This window comes from Mus musculus, chromosome 3 (assembly GCF_000001635.26).
Source record: "Mus musculus strain C57BL/6J chromosome 3, GRCm38.p6 C57BL/6J".
Classification (NCBI taxonomy): Eukaryota; Metazoa; Chordata; class Mammalia; order Rodentia; family Muridae; genus Mus; species Mus musculus.
In genome coordinates, this window is record NC_000069.6 from 143364345 (window position 1) to 143390909 (window position 26565).

The 26565-nt window shown below is 39.6% G+C and overlaps 1 long non-coding RNA gene across 1 annotated transcript in view; it reads right to left on the reverse strand.

Moving 5' to 3' along the window:
- Gm40159 overlaps nt 1-15095 on the reverse strand; it is a 101288-nt gene extending 86193 nt beyond the window's left edge. Inside the window, exon 1 of the long non-coding RNA XR_867681.1 lies at nt 14978-15095. This is a non-coding gene — a long non-coding RNA (predicted gene, 40159). The remainder of the gene's footprint in view (nt 1-14977) is intronic.
- Nucleotides 15096-26565: the final 11470 nt, after the last annotated feature.

A 26565-nucleotide genomic window follows, 5' to 3' on the forward strand; every position in this document is an offset into this window, starting at 1 on the left:
GGTGTGTGGGTAGATGAGAGATACCAGCTCTCTAGAAGAGGAAAGAACATCAGGATTTGTTACAGATATTATAATTTTTTTCTTCACTGTGGTTGAGTCTTATCAATAAATGTGATGTCACTGACCATAGATTAGGGAATCCAATAACATTATTTTAGGTAATGCAAGTAATATAGATTAACTTAAAGAACTGGGTTTAGGAAACAGCTCAATGTACCAATATAATTTGAAAGTCTTAGATTTTGAGTATCTGTTACTTTTCTTTTAAAGTTGCTTTTAATTGATTACAGGTTCATATAATCTAGTTTTAGAGTAATGACTGCTTTTGATAGCAGGTTTGCAAAGTTCCTAAAAATGTGGAGTCTTTGTAGTAGCTCAAGCATACCTCTGACAACATGACTTAATTAGCCAAATAAACAGTTATTATTGTTTAAGAAGGTTCTGATTTGTTTTGTTTGGAAGATGTCATGTGTAAATCCACTTCCTGGTAATCACTGTTTACATCCATTGATTCAGTTCATCAATCCGTTTTCCCACCCGTGTTTCTTAATTCCACAGCTTCCTCCAGTTCACATTTATTATTTTCTTGAAGTGTATTTTTTAACAACCCTCTTAGCAAAACATGCCTTAGAATTCTATTTTCTCTATCTCTGAGGGAGTAGCTTAACTGGGTAACAACAGTTATTGATTGTCATTTCTTCAGAGAACTGAATCTTTCTCATTGTCTGACAATAAAAAGGTAGTATCAGAGATGCTGCTGTGTAACCCCTTTGTTTTTCTCATGTTTAGCTTTTTGTACAGGGATCTCAATCCAGCAACATGGCTGGTTTGGCAAGTGATCACATCCAAAGGCCTTCTAATTCTATGCCATCTGGCTGGAATGCAGATATGCCCTGGATTACAGTATGATCTGGCTGGAGTACAGACACACCCTCAGTCCACACCTTTAATCCCAAATGTATAGGCTAATGTAGGTAAGGCTAAGTTCTAGAAGGAAGCAACCATGTTTGAAAGTGGTGTCTAATTGAGTGATAGATAAAGTAATAAATCAGATAAAAGTTTGACAGAACGAGTCAGAGAGGATATGTTCCAGTCATACAAGGGCACACAGGAAAGAGAGAATATTTAGGAACCACATAGAAGAGAATGAGAGTGAGGGAGGGAAAGGGGGAGAGAGGGAGAAGGGGAGAGAGGGAGAAGGGGAGAGAGGGAGAGAGGGAGAGGGGAAGAGAGGGAGAGGGGAGAGGGGAGAGGGGAGAGGAGGGGAGAGGGGAGAGGGGAGAGGGAGAGACACACAGTGTTTTACTGGGACAGTTTTACCTAGACAGGTTTCAGAGAAAGAACAAGCTAGACACAGGTGAAGACAGAATGACAAGGAACCAGAAGATTAGAGCATATTGCCAATTAGTTTGTTGCCAGGCAGAGCAATTCAGTCAGAAGCCAAGAGAAGCAAGTTTGAATCAATCAGCTTGGAAGATTAAATGTACAGAGGCCTAGAGATAGAACAGAGAAAGACCCATTCTGGGCTCAACCCACCATGTTTTTGCACAACTTGGGAATGGCTCTCATCCCATCACTTCATCTGAGGGGATAAAAGAAACAATTATATCTGGAGAATAAAAGACATTTTTGCACCATTTAGGTTTCATCTCCCTTTTACATCGTTAATGATTTATAATTTCATTAAAACATCTCCTTACTAGATTTATCTTCATTTGTTCTAGGAAATAATAATAATAGTACCCAGATCTAAGCATTTATTGCTTCATTTTGAGAAAAATGTCAATATTATTTCTCCAAACACTCTGTGTATATGTGTGTGTGTGTGTGTGTGTGTGTGTGTGTGTGTATGTGTGTGTATGCACTTTCTCTCTCTCTCTCTGTGAATGTGTGTGGTGTGACTGTGTGTGTATATATATATATATATATATATATATATATATATATATATATATATGCACTTTAATCCATTCTCTTTTTTTCCATTTTCTATGCACAAGCCAGATATAAAGTGGACTTTATAATCTGTCCCTCGTGTTTCATAGTGGTGTTTTGTTTATGAACACAAAACAAAATAAACTAAAACCAAACAAAACTCAGAATGAACAAATAAAGAGACACACAAACAACCCTTTCTCTGTCCTTATTCTTGCCCTTGTGGATGAAGTTCTTAGTTTATTTTCTACTTCTTCAGTGGATCTCAGCCTGGCATCTGTTACATTGTTGACATCCTTTCATGTAAGACAGGTCTCATTTCCTAGATTTCTGATTGGTTCATTTTTGCATCTCTTTGCAATTTCTTAGTTCTAGGGGGCCTTGATCAGCACTTTGTCTTGGTCTCGCTTCTTTTCTCACTGTTCCTTCTTCTACAGCTCAGGCCACCAACTCAGGAACGCAGTTCGTGTGGCTGCAGGTGGCTACATCTCTTTGCTTTGTCTTAGGAAAATTTTATTTATTTCTAACAGGTACCTTCACTTTCTTCTTCAATGTGCCTTCTTCGGAGTCTTAGGCCCAAGTGTAGGCAGTACTCATCTGAGATGTTTGAGTACATTTTAGGAAACCCTTAAAACTGTTTTTATTTTTTTCCAGAAATGTGAACTTTTTCATTATTCATAATATTACTTAAGCCTTATTATATAACCAGAGAAGCCTGGGCTTTTCTATTTACTTAGTAAAGATGGATATTTAGATAAAAAACACTTTGGGTGGCTTGGAGATAGTGTACAATGGTTGTGATTATCTCCTGGGGGGTTATTGTCTTCTTTGCTAATTTCCACAAAGCCCAGAATTTTATATAAGGTTCTACATTCATCTAATGAGGCTGTGGCCTGCACAGCTGTTTCTCTTTCTTTCTCTTTTCTCTTCTTTTCTTTTCTTTTCTTTTCTTTTCTTTTCTTTCTTTCTTTCTTTCTTTCTTTCTTTCTTTTTTTCTTTCTTTCTTTCTTTCTTTTTTATTTTTGTTGTTGTTGGTTACTCTTGCCCAGGGCCAGTACACTGCCTAGAAATGTAGCTCATGTCAGGGTATATACCATTCACTTATTTGCTCTCTTGACCACTTCTACCTGCTGTCACTCTTGATGCAAAGAGCTTTAAAACACTATCAAGGACCCACTTTCAGTGTATGTAACTGATGTGCAGAAATTTCAGATCTCAGAGTTCTTACTAGGTCCCTTTTCTAAACTGTTGTCCTTAGACTCGGGATGGAAAGGGGAAATTATGCTTCCGTTCCTCTTTCGGTCCAAAGAGAATGTTTACAGACATGAAAGCTAATGCCTTCTACCGAAATAAGTTTTCGGTTGAGTCACAGCTGGTTGAGTATTCAATAGCTTTAGTCAGTATATGTAAATGTCACATATGTCACATAAATAAAGCTTCAAGCATGATGCAGCACACCTCTCCTCAGTATTGACTATATAGAGCAATGGGGCAGACTATAAACCTGAATTTTAAGGCACAAAATCTATACATTTGGAATCCTCAGTAACAACAAAAAGAGTTAATTGCCCTATAGCCAGACTGTAAAGGTGTTTCTTCCAAACCTGAAGAGAAAACAATGCTGAACTCCTCTGTCTTTCAGTGAATTGGTCAAATGTGTTACATTCAGCAGGGAATCAATGACTGGTTTTGGGATTGGTTCTTATGGGTGAAGATATTTTTCTTTCTAAAGAGAGTCTATTCATTCAAGTGGGACAAAATGGCTATTTCTGTGAAGCAACTGTCTGATGGAACCTGGGTTTTGACCCCTGATGTGTTATAATTTCAGTATTCTATCAATGCTTTGAGGGGTGAGGCTCTCCAGCTGTCACACACAACACTGCACACCGTTGGGTTTGTTTTAGCACTGCACATGGCTCCAGGCTTTATGTGATCCAATCCCACTGATCCTCTGCCTCAAATCTAGCAGCCATGGTGGAACTTTTGGGGAGCCCTTAGTCTGTGGGAGACTGCTCACTCCTATGTTTGTCTCTAGTATTGTGTGTACTGTACCTTTCTATCAATTCATGCTTTTTAATTCAGGCACTTCCTGGCCATTATCATTATGAATATCAGGAAAACAGACACAAAACCTTTAGGTTTTATGTGGTGTGATTTGGAAAAAGTATTAGTAAGTAGTGGTTTTGATTGAATCTATTCACTCAAGGTGAATAGTTTTTTATAGCTTTCTTTCTTTCTTTCTTTCTTTCTTTCTCCTTTTTTTCTGACTTCAGACTTTATTTTATTTTATTTTTTACCATTGCTATTTTTCTTTTTCATTATTACATATTTTCTTTATTTACATGTCAAAGGTTATTCCTTTCCTCATTTCCTCTCTGAAAACCCCCTATCCCATCCCCCCTCTTACTGCTCTCCAACCCACCCACTCCGACTTCCCTGTCTTGGAATTTCCCCATACTGGGACATCAAACTTCACAGGAACAAGGGCCTCTCCTCCCATTGATGTCTGACAAGGTCATCCTCTGCTACATATGCAGCTGGAGCTATGGATCCCTCCATGTGCACTCTTTGGTTGGTGGTTTACCTTTCTATTGCTATGATAAAACATCATGATCTATATATTATCTATCTATCTATCTATCTATCTATCTATCTATCTATCTATAGAGAGGGAGATAGAGAGATAGATGATACAGATATACATATAGATATAGATGATATAGATATAGATAGACATAGACATAGACATAGACATAGACATAGACATAGACATAGACATAGACATAGAGATGAGTTTATTTAGGACTTACAGTTTCAGAGGGGAAGAGTCCATAACTACCCTGGTGGAGAGCACACATGGGGGGTGCAGCTGTAGCTGAGAGTTCACAGTTTGATCTACAAGCATGAGGCAGAGCAAAAGAGACTCAACAGTGTCTTTTGACAGTGGAAAGCCTGCCCCCTAATGGCACACCTACTCCAGAAGCTCCTAATCCTTCCAAAGCAGTTAACTAATGAGGGGCCAAGGATTCAAACCTATGAGCCTATGCGGCCAGTCTCATTCAAACTACCACACTTGCTAATATTGTTTACATTCTCAATGGTTTCATGTAAAAACAGTAGATTTTTCTCTGTGTCTTGCAGGACGGGGGTTGGTGGGGAGTTGAGAAGGTCATTCGGCATAGGCTACCGTATGGTATGGCTCTACCTTTCTAGAGCCTCATTCTCCTCTATATTCACTTTGGGTATGTGAAATGAGGAAGAATGTGGTAGCCTAAAGTTGCTCATGTGACATCAACAATATTTTGTCAGCCAGACCTCACTGCAATGACTCAACCTTCATCATAAGGAAAGCTTGGGAGTGCTGTACAGTTTGGTTCCCAAAGAGAAGAAAATGGAGGCCTGTTACCTCCAACCTGTAACTGTTAAGTTACTGCTAAGGTGACCTAGAGATTAGTTGTGCCCATCACACAATATTCTTTATACCTCAAGGCTTCACATTATTACTTTTTTAATACAACGGAATAGCCACTAACTACCTTGGGTTTAATTGTCAACATGTTTCAAGTTTCAGCGTGTCACTTACTACAGTTTGATATGACTAGAAAATGGCAAGAATATTTGATTGACAAATACACTTTTTATTTAAGAAGGAACCTTGTACATTAATGACAGAAATAAACATGTTTCTGAAAAATTAAAATCCGGGAAGAGAGATTGTTGCTGTTGTTTTTGTTGTTCTGATGAGATTGCCTGTTTGTGCCTACAATTTAGGGCAGAAGACTTGTTTATCAAACTTGAGTCTGACTGAATTTAGACAGTGGGTATTTGTAGGTCTCCTACAATCGGAATCCCTTGAAGGAGAGAGGATCACTTCTGTTTTATTGTGTGTCTTTCTTGTAGGAAGCATTTCTTCATCACTAATCTTTCAACTACTAACTTATCTGGGATGTGTTCCTTTAAATGAAACAAACAAGTAGGCACAATTAACTCACAATAACTAGAGGCAATTCAAATGGTTTTCCTGTTTTATTGTAGGAAAATCTGCCGTAGAAATGACCAATTTAGCACTTGCTTTTGAAATATGCTTAAATGTGAGTTTCAAGAAATAAAAAGACTATACCTTGACTTTTGTAAATAAGGAAATTGAATTTTCCTTCAGAAGACTCTATATCTTCTGTCCCCAAAAAAGGAAGAGTTGTTTTGTAAATAAGGTGTGTGCCCCACTTTTACAGGTTTTCTCTGATTGCCTGGGTCTGAGTAGCCAACTGAAAGGGTTCATTCAAATCAGAAATATGAGACACTCTTTATAGTGTGATATTTTAAAACTTGCATATCTGGCTGAGAATTTTATAAGCAGAGATTTAAGAGGGCAGACTTGAAGACTGACTGGTCTCCAAGAGTCTCTCCTAACCTTGAAATATTAGTATATCAAAAGCCAGGATTTCATTACCCCCTCTATCCATAAAGAAAATTAAAATCATATGTGGTGCAGTAAGCTCAAACCATTCAAAATGCCCATAAACATATTTAAAGCCCAAAATACAACTTTTGCACAACTCTGAGTACCTTGCACAACTCTAGACAAGAGGCACTCACACATGGTAGTTGTAATTACTTTATTTTATGCATTTTATGATTTGACAAGAGCATTGTTTGGTGGCTGTGGCAACTTAGTGGCAAAGATTCCTGTGTACCACACACAAGGAAAACACTATGAATTCTTGTCCTTGATTGGAAGGAGATAGCAGGTTGTCTGTCTCAAGTGCATGGCCAAGGGCGATAGATGGCACATGTAGTCCCTGCACATCTCTTTTCTGTATTTTAGCTGAATTTCTATGGGTGAAATTTAATTAATTGCATATACTTAAAATATTTTATTTAATATACATGTCTCATTTGCCTATATGTGTATCATGTTTAACAACTGTTGAAAGAGTGTCTGTTGAAAAGGGTGTCAGATCCTCTGAAACTGGAGTTAAAAGTGGTTTTGTGTCACCATGTAGGTGCTGGGTACCGAACCCAAGTCCTCTGCAAAAGCAGGAGTGCTCTTAACTGCTGAGCCATCTCTTCGTCCCTTGCCCACACATAATTTTGGTGAAAAGCCTAACTTCTTGCACTGGTTATTCTAGGCCTTGGGGAGAAAGCCCTTTCCTATCACTGTTTGAAATAGAGATATGTCAACAGTTAAACACCAACCTTAATTAACTTCCACTAGAACATAACATATGTTATACAAAGATGTAGGAAGTGTGAAATCCTTTGGAAAAAAATGGGAATTTCTCAGAATCTGACTGAGTGGGAGGAAAGTTATTAATTATTTTACTGACATTATTATTTCATTTCTTTGCAGCACTAGGAATAAACCCTAGGCCTAAACAAAGCTCAACAAGCAATTGTTACCCAGCTATAAACCCACCCTTTTGACTTTGAATTCTTATTGTCCTAAAGACTCTCAACATTTGAGGTCATTAGGTTAACAAGCACCCAAAGAGGAAGGCAAAATGCACATTAAAATAATGACAGTGGCCACAATTAGAGACAGAGTCTACATTTAGAAAGTCTTTATCATATGCTTACAAAACTTGGATCATGTGACACTGTCTTCATTTATAGTATTACATAAATGTAACTTTTATTTGCAGATGTAATTATCTTGGAGACTTACTGATGAATGAATTTGCCCTTTCTAGTTCTTTCTGAACTCTGGCTGCTTGGTTCAACTAAGCAATTCTGGCCCAAACTCCTCACCAAACTGATCAACTCAAACTGGCTTCTATTGGCTTCTGACTGAATTACTCTGCTTGGCCTCAAATTAACTCTGGCGTATCTCTTCTAATCTTCTGGCTCCTTCTCATTCTCTGCCTTGTTTTCTCTGCTCCTCCCACCTGTATCTATAAAACTGTCCTGGCAGAACCGTTTCCCCCATTGTCCCCTTTTTTGGAGGGGGAGGAAAGTACTTATTTGCCCTACATGTATTATCTACCTTATCAGATACATAAGAGAAAAAAAACTTAAATTTTTTTCTATAATCTTCCTTTACTGAAAGGTAAAGTAAAAAGTCTAACCTTGTTGGTGGGAATATTTAGATAAAGGGTAAAATTTGGAGACTCCAAGTAAACCAATTTGGGCAAAGGTATCATCCTGTAGTGATAACTTCTCAGATATGTACTTCACTCCTATGTCATCTTGCTCATCTATAAAAACAAATAAAGCCTCTGTCTATTAAATGAGCAAATGAGATCCTATCTACTAGGGACTCTGCCCCTCTTGGAAGTAACTAAGCATAGATATGGATAGATAGCTTACATGTTCCTTTGTTATGTGAGGAAACTGCTCTAAAGGTTGAGCTTGCTGGAGGTTTTTGCAATAGAGACTCTGGTTCTACTTTAAGGTGCCCACAAAAGGACAAAGTCAGGATTGATTGACACTAATATTAGGAATGTTTCTGACAGAAGAATTTGTTCCATGGAGTTAGCCTTCATCTTCCCAGTGCTGTTCTATCTTCAGGGAAAGCCTTTCACCTACTCCTTTAAAGTAACATCAATTGAAGTAATGTTGCACTGAATCCAAAGGCATTTCAGAAGGTCAGAACTTCACTGAAGCAACCTCCTTGTCTTGTTTTCCCCAAGTAACCTCTCTTTGAAAAGCTTGAGACTCCTCTAAGCATGCTCTAAAAATTGTTGACTTGAGACAACTCAGAATCCTGAAGACTCACTTACCTGGTCTCATGAAACTCACCCTGGCAGTTTTGTCTGATGGAATAGAAAAGGATATTGGAGACTCACTCCACGCTTAGATGGTTGATGGTTTTTGGTTTTTGTTCCTATTTTATTTTTTTATTAGATATTTTCTTTATTTACATTTCAAATGTTGTCCCCTTTCCTGGTTTTCCCTCTGAAAATCCCCTATCCCCTCCCCCTCCCCCTGCTCACCAACCCACCCACTCCTGCTTCCTGGCCCTGACATTCTCCGACACTGGGCCATAGAGCCTTCACAGGACCAAGGACCTCTCCTCCCATTGATGACCCACTAGGCCATCCTTTGCTACATATGCAGCTGGAGCCATGAGTCCCCCATCTTTGATTGATGGTTTAGTCCCTGGGAGCTCTGGGGGTACTGGTAAGTTCATATTGTTGTTCCTCCTGTGGGGCTGCTAACCTCTTCAGCTCCTTGGATCCTTTCTCTAGCTCCTTCACTGGGAACCCCGTGCTCAGATGTTTTATAGTATAGATACTCCTAAAAGAGTAAAATGTCCTGTTTATATATGGCAATCACTAGCAATGCACACATATTTCCAAATATGGGAAGGGAAAGTATGCATACACATATGTGTATGTTTACAGGATCCCAGGGATGCTTATGCAAAGCTAGGAGATGTTTATGCTGTGTTTGGAAAGAACTTCTTGAGACACAATGTTCTCCCCACAGGCACTGTTGTGGGCAGAGCAGCTCCCACTGCGCTCTCCTTTGGATAATAGCAATTTCTCACCCACCCCCCAACAGCAGCATGGGATGCACTGTGTGTTACCCTCAATGGGTGACAGAAGAGAAATGGCAAGGAAGCAGATGCATGCTGAAGTTGTGTTGAGGATATTATTTAGGCAGGGTTTTAAAGAGAGGTCCTGGCCCAGTGCATTGTTTCATAAGCTAATCTAGAGTACTCATTGATTTAAAAATCAAAACCAACTTCAGCCTTATTGGTGCCTAGCTGCAGCTCCAGCAATTGGGAGTGAAAGAGCAGAGGTCAATCAAGTTCAAGTTCTCCTGGCATCCTGGGGAGGTGTGGCTTCAATGCCAAGCCAACCAAAGTCAGAACAATCTAGGACAATAAGATACTAAGTTATTTTCCGCAATTTTAAAGGAACATTGGAGATTTTATGAGTATTGTTTGTATACAAAGTAAGTAACAAGTTTATGTCTGTACTTTTGTGAGTATTGTCTATATACAAAATAAGAAACAAGTTTATATCTGTACGTTAAAGACAGTGACTTGATGGGTTCAGACAGAGTAAAAATTTTCCAGTTATTTTGACCTGATTGTCCCTGAATTACTTTACTTTTAATCCCTTTCCTTATTATTGAAATATATAGATTCTCTTTGGTAAAAGTCAACTTTAGAAAAGTATTCCTATGCCAGGGCCAAGAAGCCAGAGTTGGCGGTTAGGGGAGCCGGATGGAAGGAGGGTATAGGAAACTTTTGAAATGTATATAAAGAAAATATCTAATAAAAACAAATAAATAAATAAATAAAGTATTCCTAAAAGAATAGACAGTTTTGTTGCTCCTAATTTGTGTGGAAATGATCACTTCCTGGATAGACACTAGGGCATGTGGTGAAGGATGGAGTGTGGGGGGAATACAGAGCATCGGTCCCTCTGGGTACACCCAGCAGGGACAAAAGGAGAGTATCCATCGGAGATCTGTTCTGGGCTTGGTTCACTCTCTCAGAATCAGCCTTGAGGACATCTCACTGAAAGATAAACTTTCCAGGTTCAATAAATCTCACCTGCACACTTAAAAGTGTGGATCATACATAAGGATTCAGGAGAGGTGAAGAACAAATATAAATAAATAAATAAATAAATAAATAAATAAATAAAGAAAGAAAGAAAGAAAGAAAGTAGGATGAGAAAGACGGCTAAAATGATAAATTGCGAAGTTTTAAATGGCCATTAAACTTGAGCAAGTCAAATGGCCGCAAATGGAGTCCCATTTCTCATTTTATTTATAAACATACATATAAAATTGCAGAGAAGGAGGAAAAGGAAAAAATCCTTGAACTCCTGTGAAAGGCATTTGATGCCTTGTATGTTGAATTACTATTAAGTATTCACCTGTCTTAAATGGGCTCTTTCTCCAGCCTCTGTATCATACATCTTTATGTCAGCAGCATCTGCAACTGAATGGTAATGCAGGTCCATGAAGATAATCACCACTTAATAAGAGCCTCCGTCCTGCTTGGGCTAGGGCACACCCTATTATGTATTTCTTCGGATAATTTATCAGTTCAGTTTTAGTAAATGATTATGTTCAATAAAAAAAAAAAGGAAGGGGTTGTACACTAAATTAACTGTGAATCTGAATGTTTAGATAATGCAAACAGAGGAGTTACTTTCCTCTATGCAGTCGTTTCTTTCTTTTGAGCTTAGATCATGAGAGTCAGCATCTGAAAATTGTTCTTGATTTCAATTTGAGGACATCTGTGATGAAGGTTTAACCTTGCGCCATCATCTGAGCCACACAGATGAAAATTGGAAGGGCCCCATGTTTTCTCCTTCATCGATAAATCTCAAGCATGCTGGGCCTGGTCGGGACACTTTAACCTTTCAGTCTTTCGGGTTTTGTTGCCTTCTTTCTCCCTGCAGATTGTGATTGGTCCTGAAAGATAAGCCAGGGGCGATGCAGTGGGTAGTGGAGTGACAGAGGAGGAGCAGCCTGGTTTTGATTAGTTAATTCAGATTAAGGAGTACATTTTGATTTCCCAGCTGCTGTTCAGGTTCAACGGCACTACCAAGGTCTCCATTTCAGCTTCTCATATATAAAGCTGACGGTTTTCTCGGCTAGAGCCCTTTTTAATGTTCCTCTCTGGCAGAGACCCTACCAGCCGCATGATCTCCAGTAGCCTTCCTCCCCCACGAAGCTTTCCCAGCTAGTAAGCCTCAAATCTCCTGTAATTTCAGCCCTCGCAGGCCCTTAAAAATGTAGCAATGCACAGATGTGCAGTGAAAATTTTAAAATGCACACTTTCTTTTAGGAACACTGGCTATCACATAAACCTCTGATGTTACCCTTGCCACTTCGAGAGTGTCGCTAACCCGTCCTTCTGTGTTTATATTCCTGGCTCTTTAGGTACATGTTCGGCCTAACCTTTCAATTCTTGCATTTCCCCATCTCTTTTCTTCTGTGCCAAATAGCTTACTGGTTTTATGATGTGGGCAGAAGCTGACTGGGGAATAATTTGAGTCCACAGGCTCCATTTCCAGCCATGGCCCAGGCTGCATTTTAATACAGGCTTTAGCGAGAGACAAACCCACGTTCTCTACAAAGCTCCTTTTACAGTTTAAATAAAGAAATGATAAACACCAAAAGATCAACAGCTTTCCAAAGAAGCCAGTATATAATAGGCATGCCCAGGAGCAGAGTTAGAACTGAAGACCTTAAAATGAGTATGAATTGTATGCTTGTTCCACTCTTCCCCTCCCTGTAATAAGGTCCCTTCAAAAGCGCAAGGCATCAGAGGAGGGAGGGAACTTTGAGAATTGAGGCTGAAATGAGTCTGATCATTTCGATGTAATGAGGCAAAGAAACAATTTTCAGTTCTAGAGACTTTTGTTGTTGTTGTTGTTGTTAGTGGGGGTAGAGGTGGGAACCGAGAAAAATTGGTCTTTGCTATCCAGTTGCAAAGTAAGCCCTATACCATGTGAGCCAGCAGGACTAATCTAACCATGTGAAGTATGTTGTGGCCACAGGCATGGCGGGCCATCCTCTGGCGGGAGGGAGGGGGCAGGGGGAGGGGGTGTGGGGGGAACTCAACTACCTTTGGAATCACACGAAGTAGTAATGATTCTACTATTTTGTTCTTAAGTCAAAAGTGTGTCTCCCCCGCCCCCCCCCCCGTGTGTTTGTACATGTCTCCCTCATTATAGAGGATGAACACGGCATCCCCTAATTTAAACATGAGCAATAACTCTTAAAACCACAGAATGAAATCTCTATGTCTTTCGGGGTAGTCGCACCCTCGAGTTGACTTCTCTTTAGGAGCTTCGATCAAGCCAGGCATTCAGAGATACTGATTTAAATCACACACTGGCCACTGTCAAGTCAGCATGCCCAGCACATAGCCCAGAGTACTTGTGTTGCTCTCAGCCTGGTACCATGAGGAACACAGGAAAAACCGTTGGCATCCAGATGAAGCGAGTGGTCTGCGTGCTCCCAGTCAGGTCACTCCTTCTAGCTTAGTGTGTGTGTGAGTGGGCTTTGTCTTCTTTATGACCTGAATCATTTGTGAACTGGCGCCTGTGTGAGGTGGAGAGTTAGCCTGTGCTTAAACGGATGGAGCCTTGAAGACTATAGGAAAGAGATACTGCAGTGGGGCCCTAGTCAGCACAAGCAGGTTAGGATGTGGATCGCTAATGCAGCCAAGTCAGGCCAACACCTTCCCATTTGTACAAAATTAAACAAGCAGACAATGCAAACGGGGACAGACTGGCCTTCTATGCCGTCACATCTTATAGGAAGTGGTGAGAGGGCAGCAGTGACTCAGAGCTTGGCACTTGGAACTGCAGATGCAGAGATGAAGTTCTAGTTTCTGCCATAGCACTGACCTCTCCATACAAGGCTCATTCTATCCCAAGGGACAGGGGCCAACAGGAATGCACACCATCTATCTGTGAAACGGGGTGGCGCCATACATGTGCCTCACTGGACTTCCTCGGCAGTAAGATGCCTTGGAATTCAAGGTTTAACATACTGTGTTACCACAACTCTCAAGAGATTTCTCACACATTCAGATGGAGCCTCCTTTAGCCTTCCAGAGCACTCAGCACCATTGTGGAGACTGGCTTTAAGTATCAACACCTAGATGTAAGACCCACTTAAGTGCAAAGTGAAAAACAGCCCCTCTGCCACACATCCTAAGTCCTTCGTTCGTTCAAATGAAAATAAGGGGATTTATGAAACGGCAGTGCAAATCTTCATGCTAATCAACAGAGCTTAGAAAAAAAAATCTAGCCAGAAGCCCTGAACACGCCAGCGGTGAGTGTACTGCTTCAGCCTGTTAGAGATAAAGCATGCTGGCGCATATCGGTCGGTCTAATTCATTCAGTTATTGCCACATCGCAACCTTGTGTTTGATTTTCTTATAAACTAATAATTTCTTGAATGAACTAATACTGCCCTAGCCACTCGTACCTCTACCTTGTAGAAGTTTTTTATTGTTGTGTATGCAACTAAATTGAAATATCTTTCACTTGAAATATTGACTTTAATATCTCATTTGAAAAATTCATGAAGCCTTTGATGTTAAATCCATACTCAATTTAGCCAAATGCCATTAGAATATGCAATACGCCTGAATACAGAAAGCATTATTGTCTGTGTTTCTGCAGAAGAATTACGCGTTATGACTGTAACGTCAGGATCTTTTTTGGATTTGTGCAGGAGGAAAAGAAAGGGAAAGAGAGCACATTAGATGCGAAATGAAAAGTGGTATTGATTAGGCTCTCATTTACCCGGTCTCTCCCTCATTCCCTAAATGCATAGAAATAAGGGTTGCGCCACAACAGCTAACAATGTTCTATAATGAATGCAACAATCTTTAGAAAATTAGTGTGAGCACGGATGATAGTGCACAGATGTTGCTCCGAGTGACTGTCATACATTTCTTTTACATCTCCATTTACATAAGTCTCCTTATTTCCTAATAGTATCATAATAGAAACACGACAATAGTTAATGATTTCATAAAACACGTAATGTAAAGGCTGTCAGAAAGAGGAGAACGTTAATTGAAACCTATGCTATAGCACATTAGAATTACATTTCCTGAATGAGTCGCGTTAAAAATATCCCGGTTGAAATGAGACAAAGACAGGTACTTTTGTCGAGAGAGAGAGAGAATCTTATGCTTTCCACAAATTAAAAATGTAAAATACAGATTATCAAATACTTCAAAACCCACCATGTGCTAATTAGAATGGGTTTTGCCTTTAGTAATTTATAGGTAGGCACCCCACGTCTATCGATCACATTTTAAAAAGTAAACTACGTTAACATTTTAGAGTATAATGGCTCCTGAAAATGTTTGATTTTTTATCACTACTAATTGAGTAACCAGAGCTGTGCCTTTTGCAACTCGTAGAGAAACAGGATGCTTCTATTTACCTGCACAGGGTCTATGTTTACATCTGTATTGCATGATACCCTACCTGAAGAAGCTGGCTGGACCACGGTGCTGTGTTATTTTGAAAAATACGAGATTTGCGTTTATGGAACCTAGAAGAGAGGAACCGGGTCTGACAAGTCACTGAGATAACCGACTCACCGGAAGACTTGATGCAGGCCTTTCCAGCTCCAGGCAGAAACCCCACATTGCTGCCTGCTCTGGAGCACCATCTGCTGGTCAAGACACACCCTCTGTCATCCTGGCCGGGAAGTGAAGGGCTTTGCTAGACAAAGGTCACCTCGGACTTATTTTAACAGAGTCGCAGAGCAAACTGGGGAGAGGCAGGCCTGGCAGTCGCGTTAGAGAAGACTAATTGGAAGCGGGCCAGCTCTGGAGAATCGATCAAAGTGGTAATTCACAATATATTTTTTAAAGATGAAAAGAATGCAAAGCCCTTTTATTTTTCAATTTTTCCCCCTCATGAAATGGGAAGTAAGAATCACGCAGGTTTTAGAATAAGACGAAACCATCTGTGCCAGACAATTTATTCTCACCTTGATCCTTCAACATCCTGTGCATCCTCTATTCTATTAAATTAAGGCATTACTGAAATATGTTTAAAATTGAGCACCATCCATCACAGAGATGGAGTTAGAATATCTACATAATATTTACACATCTCAACAGGAAAAGTAATTTTTCTTTTCGGTAGTTATCATTTTTGAAAACCCAGGTTGACTTGTAAGCTGCCGTCTGTCTCGTCCCTTCCTGAGCATTTCCTTGGCTGATGCATTTCACTGATTTGATCTCACTGATACGGTAATAAAATCATTGGTCACTCAGACACATGGAGCTGATCGCCATGTGTTAAATCACCTGCTGTGAATTCAGATAGAGGTATACAGATGGGACTCAGGGACCCAAATGTGTTAATCTGAAAAATCCCTGGACAATATCCCATGGATTACAATACTGCTGAAATATCCAGTATATTACTGCTAGCTAAATACTTCTAGAATTAATTATTAAAAGTGTATTTACCAAGGTTTAGCAACTATTTAATATGTGTTGCTTCCCATTGGGAGATTGGCCTGTCTAAGGGCTGTGGAATCCTGGGGCCTTTGGAATTTATTTAACAAATGATAAGCACCTGATTAAAAATAAATTAAATGCTAGTTAAAAGTATTTAAGAAGCTCATTTAGATTGTTTCATTAGGCAAGAGTTGCTCCAGCCCATCTTTATTGTTCTAGAATTACTAACTTTGCATACTGGGGCAAAAAAAAAAAAACAAGATGGCCGCCAGAGACGAGTTGTGTGAAATACAGTATTTCTTAATTAGCTTTTTTTTTCTCTTTTTCTCTTGTGAGAGTTTCATTTTTAAGGCAGTTTTTATTCTTTTTCAAACTCCATGAAAAGCAAGATCTGTACAATGCCAGTTAGAGTCAGAGCTGAGAGCAATGCTGTCCTTCTCTCTCATAGAAAACATGATTCCTTAATTTTTCTCTCTGTGGTTGTTTGGGTGAGTGTGCAGGCAGGCATGTGCCACGCATGAGCGTGGAAGTCAGAGCACAACTTTGATGTGAAACCTTGTCTTTCACCTTGTTTGAGAAAGACGAGGTCTCTTTGCTGCTTTGTGGTTTTGTATGCCAGGCTAGTTGGCCCATACACCCCTGTCTCCTTCCTTGTTTTTCCGCAAGGGCACTTGAATTACAGACCAGTGTGAGGTGCAGCATCTGGGTTTTACACTGTAGTTTCTGGGATCCAAACTCAGGTCACTGGACTTGTGCAGTAAACATTTACCCACTGAGCCATGTCCCTAGACTGCAAACAGGATTCTTCTGAGGCAAAAGACTAAAAGCATGTTGAAAGCTGGAATGCATGCCTTGCTTCTATTATTTCCCACGTGTCTGAAACGAATATCATTGCATCTGAGCTGCTTCTGTCTCTGTTTTGTATTTTATTTTTGTCATTTTTAAAAATGTGTAAATTTCTTCAGATTAGGGAAAATCTGCATTCTTCCCTCCTTAGAAGGCTTCCTAATTGTTTGTTCCTTAGCTAACACACTGTCAGTGTCTGAGAGTAAAGGTGGTGTATGTGTGTTGCAGATTTGGGGAGCAGATCTGTTAAGATGGTCTGGAGCAGAAGTGAGTTAGGGCAGAGTACATAGGTCAGGCTCTGGGGAAGTGATGTACTGGCTTTCTCCAGTAGTGCTGGCTCCTTCTTGTTATTCACAGCCACCGCTGTAGCAGAGAGGATCTCTGGGGTGAACATTTGAGGAGCCCTTACATAACAATCTAGACAGATTAATAAAAAGTAAGGCAGATAGATGAGATTTATTCAGACAAGACATTCCTGTTAGTGGTCAAATATCTAAAGAGGAAGTAACAATCTGAAATCACAACCTACACTTCCATCACAGGAAAGGCACAGTAGAACCCCATCCTAGATTGATAAAGTGCCAGTAAATAAGAGACCCTGATCACGGTCCAGAGTCTGAGATTGACTTGTGTGGTTGTGGCTAAAAGCTGAAAGTCAATGATAATAATTGAGTCAGTTTATCTTAAAGATTGGGGATAATCAACCTAAAAGACAAATGGAGTTGTGGTGTTCGTTGATGAAGCAGATCTTGGAATGTAATGACAGAGCTCTGGATAGTTCCTGCATGAGTCATCTCCAGGAGAAAATCCCATCTGGACATACAGACATCCAGCGGGTAAGGGCATGGAAAAGGGAACTTCCAGTTAATAAGGGTAGATTTAGCACTCCATGAGGAGTGAATATGTGATAGATGAATTAGGAAAACAGAATGAGCCTTGGCAGTAGTTGGTCATGGTCACTGTTCAGGAAGCAGCTGGTGTCTTTATGTCACCAGCACAGGCTCTGAAACCTCACCTAGATCATCAGCTCCATCCTCATGGCTTCATGAGCAATGCTGATAACACTATCCAAGGGAATTATGGTACCACTGGAATGACCTCTTTGGTCTTACACAGAGCCATCTATCCTTGGAGCACAGCCAGAGTGTGAGCAGAAGTGGCAAGGTGTTGTTCCTGAGTACATCTCATTGTACCCAAAGTTGTATCATTCCCCTGAAGATCTTTGAAGATACAGAATATTGGCTGATACTTTATGGTGCCAGATAGTATTGGTAAATGGTGAGCGTCTTGAGTATATGAAGTGGGATTCTTAGAAGTCCATCTTGAATGAAAGTTGAAGACACTATTATAAAATACTATGGTTACTTTGCATTTCCACATATCTCCCATGCAGAGTGGAATGAGGCTTACGTTTGATATTTTACCAATAGTGGAAAATAAACCATTTTCTGGAATGTATTAGTACCAAAACCAATACCTCAAGAAAAAGGGAACAAACTGACTAATTTCTGAAACATTAAGGGATGGGGAGCTGGGCTCAGAGATGGTGGCTTTCTTGGTGAATAATCACTTCTTTGAGCATTTGGTATTCTGTGCTCCACCAGTTCCTTCAGAAAGAAAAGAAGCAAAATTATGTTCAGTGAAGGCAGCCCACAGTTCAAAGGGTGTCAGCTATGACATTGAGAAGTCAGAAAATAATATCTGATGATAGTTAATGTTGATTGAACAGTTATGTGCTAAGGGTGTGTTGTTGTTTGACTGAGAATGACCCCTTAGGCTCATATATTTAGATGTTTAGTTGACAATTAGTATAACTGTTTGAGAAGGATTAGAAGGGGTAGCCTTGTTAGGGTAGACGCTGTCATGTTGGAGGAGGTGTGTCTCTGTGAGTAGACTTCAGAGTTTTACAAGCCTGTGCCAGGACCAGCTTCTCTTTCTGCAGCCTGGGAAGCAGGATGTAAAGCGCTCAGGTATTGCTTAAGTGCCATGCCTGTCTGCTTCCTACCATGATGATCATGGACTAAACTTTGAAAACAGCAAGCAACTCCCCAGTTAAATGCTTTCTTTTATAGAAGCTTCCTTGGTTATGGTGTCTCTTCACAGCTACAGAAAGTAACTAAGACAGTATGCTACTGTCTTCCTGCTTACACCATCCAATTTCATTACTCATAGCCATCTTTCAAGGGCCATGTCTCTGTCTCTGTAGTTCTCAGCTGAATAAAATCATCAGTACTTAGAGGGAAACTGCCTGTAACTTCAGTCTTAGTCACTGTTTCATTGCTGTTATGAGACACCATGACCAAGGCCAACTCTTCTACTATAAAGCTTTTAATTGGCGCTTGCTTACAGTTTCAGAGGGTTAATCCTTTATTGTCAAGATATGGAGGGTAGCAGCAAGCATAGCGCTAAAGGCAGAGAGAGAGTGAGAGCGAGAGAGCGAGAGAGAGTGAGAGAGAGCGAGAGAGAGCGAGAGAGAGCGAGAGAGAGCAAGAGAGAGTGAGAGAGAGAGAGAGAGAGAGAGAGAGAGAGAGAGAGAGAGAGAGAGAGAGAACGCATCTAACCTGGCATGAGATTAAACCTCAAAGCCCACTCCTAATAACACACTTTCTCCAACAAAGCCACACCTCCTAATCCTTCCAGTCCTTCTAATGCAGTGCCACTCCCTGATGACTAAGGATTCCAGGGTATGGGCCCATTCAGACCATACTTTTTCAAACCTCCATAGATTCTCAGCTAGAAAGTTACTGAGTGTACTGATTGTGAGTTTTTCTAGTTCCAAGCCTTACTTCTTTACTTTGAATGCTTAGATTGTGAGGGGATCATCCCTCTGAAGTATATAACTATGGGAAATAGGGAGCTAGTGAAAAATGCTGCAAACTAAATTTAAAAGCTTTCAATGGTATAATGATGAAAATCCATCATATGCTACCAATATCCCCACCTTAAGATACAATCCATACCAACTAATGGGTGGACCTTGTTTCTCATGGTTTTTGTCTGCTTTCCTTCTGTGAGGCCAGGATAATAATGAGAAAGGTTGGTATGTTTTCTTGTACTTTCTTTACTTACAGATATGTACTATAATCCAACACTTTCTATGGAACGCTATAGAATTGCTTTGGAAGATGGAGAGGAGTAGCCTGGGGGAAAGATGGAAACTCAAGACTTCTCCTGTGGGAATGCATTGGCACTCTGAAGCTTGCCCCAGAGATTTCTAGGACTTTCTCAGGGTGGTTTGGAAGATGTGAATGATTTTGCCTCCACATTTGCAAAGAACATGTTCTTGAACTACAAGCCTTCAAAACAGAACTTAAACCACTCACCCTTTCTTGTAACTATGTGCAGAGGTGACCTTACTCTCTCTTCTGCACTGTGATTGTCAGAGGGCTAATTTTCTTTGATTCTCTGTTTTCCTGGCATTTGGAAAACATCCCTCATGAAGTTTCTGAAATCATCATCTTTGCTTGGTGCCTGATGGCAGCTGCTTGCCTGGTGGCTTCTGGTGGCGCTGTGAAATGTGTGGGCAGAGGACCAGAAGGACTGAGGAGGAAATAGCATAGCTGGAATAGCAATTGCCTGCATGATGCCTGCAGCTGTTGCTGGAGCATCTTCTTAAGATATACTGACTGATATTTTAAAACCACAGGTGAATTTTGCCTTGAAATTTAAAGGAATGGGGCAGGGACATTTCATGAAACTCTTTCACAGAGTGGCTGCTGGTGATTTCTTTCTAAACTTGGTTCTTGTAAGTTCTTTGCAGGTAGAGGTGAGATGAGCTAGGGCTACTTTCCTGATCATATGGGATGGATCCTATAGGACGTCGAGAAAAACATTTGAAAAAAGGAAATGTTTGTTCACTAGTGGGCTGAACGAGGGGTACACTGACTTTTACTTATGTCTGTGAAAGTCACACACTTCCTTGGTTTAGTCTGGGGTGGAGTGTGAAGCTTCATACATTCATAGATGCAAAACCACTTTTAGAATAGAAAGGAAAGAGTTTTCTGTGGCCAGGCTTTCCCCCAATTTGGGAGAGTCTGAAATGACAACCATGAGGGCTTATTTAATGAAACAGAATATGAATGTTAAAGAGAACCACATCCCCCAAAGTGGTCCAAAATTTTCAAGTCAAACATCATCCCATGTTCTTTTTTTTGAGCATTTATCCCCAAATATGTATGTGTGTCCTTATACATTATATATGTATTATTGCATGCATATGCTGATAAATAACAAAATATGTGTAAGTAGTTCAACTGTCAAGAACAAACTAAGATAAAATATTTTAAATAATAAGGTAAGGTTTTCCTTCCTCTCACACAAATTATTATTATGGTCAGGATTTGCTCTCATTTGAATTGTTTTAACCATCTTGCTTTAATACTTTGTGATACAACATCTGGTTCTACATTCTTATTTTAAATTTTAGTTTAAATTGGAGTTATAAAAAGAACACTTTATCAAAGTATAGGTATGCGTCAGTGACTTGCCTTATTGCTCTGACAAAATACCTCAACAAAAGCAACTGAAGGAAGGAAGGATTATTTGGCTCAGAGTTTGAAGGGAAGTCATCGTAGCAGAGGAGCTGTGGCGGTGGGAGTGGAAGGTAGACACTTAGATTTCTCTGAATCCATAGTCAGGAAGCAGAGAGCAATGACTGTCCACTGAGAACAATGACTCCACTCTTTTTCCTTTTGATTTAGGCCGAGTCTTTAGCCAATGGAGCTCGATTATGCACAGCTTTGGTGTGTCGTCTTACCAAAATTAAAAGAATCTAGACAACCCCTCACAGGCATGCCTGGAAGCTTGTCTCCTAGGTAATTCTAGGTCTTACCCAGTTGACAATCAACATTAGCAATCACTAAGTACAAACAAAAAATATCCTGGTGGCTGCATGTGCTATTTGTGTTCTCCAGATTTTAATTTGTCCCTATCATTAGGAAGACATTTGTGCTGTTTCTAACAAGCAAATATTCACCTTCTGATGTCAGTTGTCTTATAAACTAATTAGGATCTATATATTCTTACGTTTTTTAAGCGTATGAATTTAAGCTCCTCTGAGAGTTTTGATCTGCAGCATTGAAACAAGTTATAAGATTCTGTTTTCAAGTTGTTAAGAAGTGTGAGGAGACTGAAGCTTTTTATAGGTGGCAAACATATCATTCTCTGTGGTAAAATTATATTACAATGGCAATGATTCTTCGTATCAGTTCTTAAAGCTCCTTCCCAAGTCTCAGTCCTTTGAAGAAATACCACGTTTTTCATCCACAACTAAAATAATGAGTGAAATCTTAAGGACCAAGTTAAGTGTATTTTCCCCCAGGAAAAGACACAAATTTATATCTCATACAAAGGTAAGAAGAATACTGACTTACACTGAAATGTCATAAGATTTTTACACTTTTTGTTCATGGTACAAACAGCTAACCTCTGTATGGTATAAAAGATGCATGCTCGTCCTTTGTATCTCATTAACAAGAGTTATAAATAGTTTACTACATTTTAAAGGCTTTGTGCTTGACATGATTGCCGTTAGTGCTACAAGACTTAGACACTTTGGCTTCTGAATAATGCCAGTAAAAAAGGTATTTTGGGACATAAATGTCTCACTCTTTTCATCCATTTGTGAGATAGTTTACTTTCTGCCTGGTAAAACAGCACACCCATATCCTTAAGGAACCCTAAGTAGACTGTTTAGCATCACAACAAAGCATCAGTCTGGTGACCTGAGAGGACTTCCATCAATGTCCCTCCTACAGTGCCTACTTTCTGTTCTTATCTCTGGTCATTTCCTATACCTTACTTGACATATGACTCTTTGCAAGACAGACTAAATAAGAGCATCTCAGTAGATTAAGTAATATGGGACCTTTTCAGTTTTGTGTTGAAAAGATACACCAGTATTAAAGATTTAATAAATGTCCTTTGCTACCCAATTGTATTGTCTTCTTATTGAGGATTTGAAACTACCTACATGGCATTGATTCCTGTCATAATGTGAACCACACTGGCTGATGGAAGTACTGGGAATAATTATGACACTCAAGACTAATTAATTCAACCTTTTTAACAACTAGGTTTCTATAAGGACAAGAACATGAGTGAAGTAAGTCGTCTTGGCACTTAATGGCAGTGGAAGCCTATTGGAATTTAGAGGCACGAAAGATAATGTTCAAATCTTATAAGTAAGGAGAAGAACACAGATTCATTCTGAGGTTTTCTCACAATGTATACTGAGTCACCAAGATATGGTCAACTTTAACATGAGAGAGGACATGGCTTGTAGCTGTGGGGAACAGGTTGGCGAAAGTACAAGAATAGGTTGGTTGATTGCTTCCCCTGGATTATGAATCCAACCTAGCATTCATTCTGGAGTCTAATATATAAGAGATAAGACAGTATTTCTAGCGGCTGTTCACCACTGGAGAAAACTCAGACAGATATTCAGTTTAAACGCTCTCTAGTTGGGCTCCAATCCAGGTGAATGACACAAGCAATATTTTCAGGCTCCATAAATCTTTTTATAAAAGTTCCCCAGAACTGTGAGCTTTCTTTCTCTTATTTTGCCCTGAGCCTGGCATCAGGAGTGGATTCTCTTTTATATACGCAGTTGTTTTAATTTTTAACCCAACGTTGTTATCACCTTATTCTTCCGTTGATTTCCATCCTGCTGTCATGCCCACCATTTCCTGTGGCGTACCACCTAGATAACATGAGAAATCACTACCAGCACTTGACATTGTTTTCATATTCTCCACCATGAATGCTCACATTTGGATCGTGCGATTAGATGATCCCTTTAAATCTGATGTGTAGAGAAATGTGATGGGCATTTCATAATATGATATTCTAGAACATGTATCTTTTGATGTCAGTTTGTTCTTCTCTAGAAAAATGTGTTCTTAATTACCAAGTGATATATATATATGTATATATATATATATATATATATATAATGAATTCTGAGTACCACACCAGCTTATGTTATATGCCATGAGATCACAAACACCACATGCAAAATAGTTTGTACTCCATTTGTGTTGAATCTCATGCTGATGGGTAGAAACTCATTAGAGGGCCCCACTCACCATGCTTAAAGGCTTCACTGCCCACGAATCTTTTTATATGACTTAGATGATGAAGGACTAAGGAATGAATTTTACTCCCAAATCCTTCCAAACTTTTCTTTTAGATGGATATAACTCATAGGTGCAAGTGGGTGGTGAAGAGAGAATATATTAGCAGTTACTTACTACCTTCTATGGAACATAAATACATCATTCTGATTATTATGGTCTTCTTTCAATTAAAAGGAGTCCATGATTCATTGAAATAAATTATGTAAAAAAAAAACCCTGATGGACAACATCAGTGAAAATTCATAGAACTTTAAATAAATAAATATTAAGTAAATAGCCAAGCCTTTTAAATATGGTGGCTCATGGGTGTTTATTATGTAATATGGACAGTCTGGTTATTCAGAAAACTCAAGTATAAAGATCAGACTCTTGAATTCAATAGAATGAGGGAAAATTCTCATTAACAAGGAGGAAAGCAGCATCCAGAAGGTACACAGTACACTCTGTGGTGAGCCCATATACCCTGCAGAACCTTGCCCAGATCACTCTGCATAAAGTCTCACTTTATTGAAGCATTAGGGATATTCCTCCAGCAGAAAAAGAGAGGAGGTAGGAGGAAGTCTGACAATTTTATGTATTTACTAAAACAGAATAGAAAGTTATCTTCATGATGTTCATTTTGAAGATAGGAATGCATTAAACCTTGCTGGCTGTTGTCTTGGATAGGAAAGACGATTGTGCAGTGTGGTCTTTCATTTTTCTTTTTTAGTTCTTGTGTGTGTTGGTGGTGTGAATGTGGCCACACATGTCCCATGATACATTGCTTTGACTATTGTTTCTCCCGTTCCACTCTTTTTCAGACAGGGTCTCTCCTATTGTTTGCTGTGTGTGTTAGGTCAGCTGGCCTGCTTTAGGAGCTTCTCCAATATCTTCTCTAGCAACCTTCCATCTTACTCTAGAAGCCTTGGGATAGAAGACACATGTCTGGCTATCCATGGGTTCTGGGTATCTGAGTTCAGATTCTCATACTTGAGTACCAAATGACTACACACCGAGCAGTCTCTCCAGTCCACAAATGTGGACTTTTTGTAATGTCTTGGGAAGTGTTAAATAATAGTAATCTATACTCATTGCGTAGTTACTTTGACACAAGTATTGGCTGAAAGCTTTAAGAAATGCATTATATCTAACACCCTCAGGACCTTGTCATCCAGCAGGACTGTTACCATTCCCATTTCACAGATGGAGACTCTAGTGGATAACAAACACACGGAAAACAAAATAAAACAAAACCACATTACTTTGCCCAAGGTACAGAAATCAGCTCAGCTTCAGCATTCATGTTTAATCACGGTGCCACACCTCCCTAATTAAAATAAATAAGCATTGCTTCTTAAAATAAATATCTCAGTTGTCTGAAATTTTACTTGTATGAATTCCCGATGATGTGGTATAAATGAGACATTTATGCATATATTAAAATAGCTTTAATTACAACCCAGCTCCAATTATGTTACCTAGTAAAGTCTTTACTGAGATTTTCTTTGGTGATAGATAAGAATGTTTTACAATTAAACCTTGGAATATTTTCTGTAGGCGGAGGTTTGCATGCAGCATGGTGGCTGACAACTGTTTGTCAGGACTCTTAGGGACACATCGCATCTATCCTAGAACTTTAGATTTAGAAGGATCATTACCACTTGTTTTTGTTATTCTTTTACTTCACAAAAACATTTTTTAAAAAACAGACAGTACAAAGGTAAACTTTGCTTTGCTCCTGTCAGTATTATCTAATTTTTAATTAGGAGAGCCTGACTTAATGAGGTTTTCCTAAGTAGGGTGGAAAAGGCTTGGATGACTAACTTAAAGTAAGTGATGGCTGTTTTTTTCTTTTTAAGCAAGTTAATCATTTGTTGCTTTCTTAATTGATTAGTCCAGCAACTCTGCCAGAACTGGGTAATTAGGCACTTGCTACAGACACTATGCAACTATGACATGAGAGATGAGAAAGGAAAGCCAGTCTAAATGGGATTAAATAAGGTACTGTGGTTCCTTATCCACACCCAGACAAACTGCAAGGAACAAGGTCATCATAATAACCAGAGTGTGAGTTTCTTCACCTATGAGAGGGTCCATGACCTATGAGGGGAGGGGCCTCAACAGCCACTCCTTGTTCACACAGTGCCATCACTTCGGTAAAGTTGGTGCTAGCACTAACTGACCACATAACTGTATCTCCCCAGGATCTTTTTCCACGGCCATGGGACCATTGAAAACCACTAATAGTCAGGCTAATGGCCGCCATTTTCAGATGATAAAGGGAATCACACTGTATAGCAAGTTAGATGGTCTGAATAGTTCCAGCACAGGTTAGAACTAGTTCCAAACTAGTAAGTTTGGTGGGATGCTTCGAAAGTGAAGCTAGAACTAGCAACAAAAAGCAATGTCAATGAAGAAGTTGATTAGATTATAATTATACCACTCTATTATTTTTCTTCCTTAATTGTAGTAAAAAGTATCTCTAGAAAGTGCACATACCATGGCTTGACTAACTACATGTGTACAAAGTACCTACAGCTTCAAAAGCCATACCCGCTGAGGATATACAGATCAGTGGTAGAGCATGTGCTCTGCAGGTACAAGCTGCTGTGTGCTGTCCCTTGGATCATAAAAGGAAACAAAAGGGACTAGCTTTAAGTGAGGCTGGTTTAGCAGCTTGGAGACTTCATTTCACACCGACAAAGGCCAGGCTAGTCCTCACCCTTCCACACACATGCTCCCGTAAACCACTTC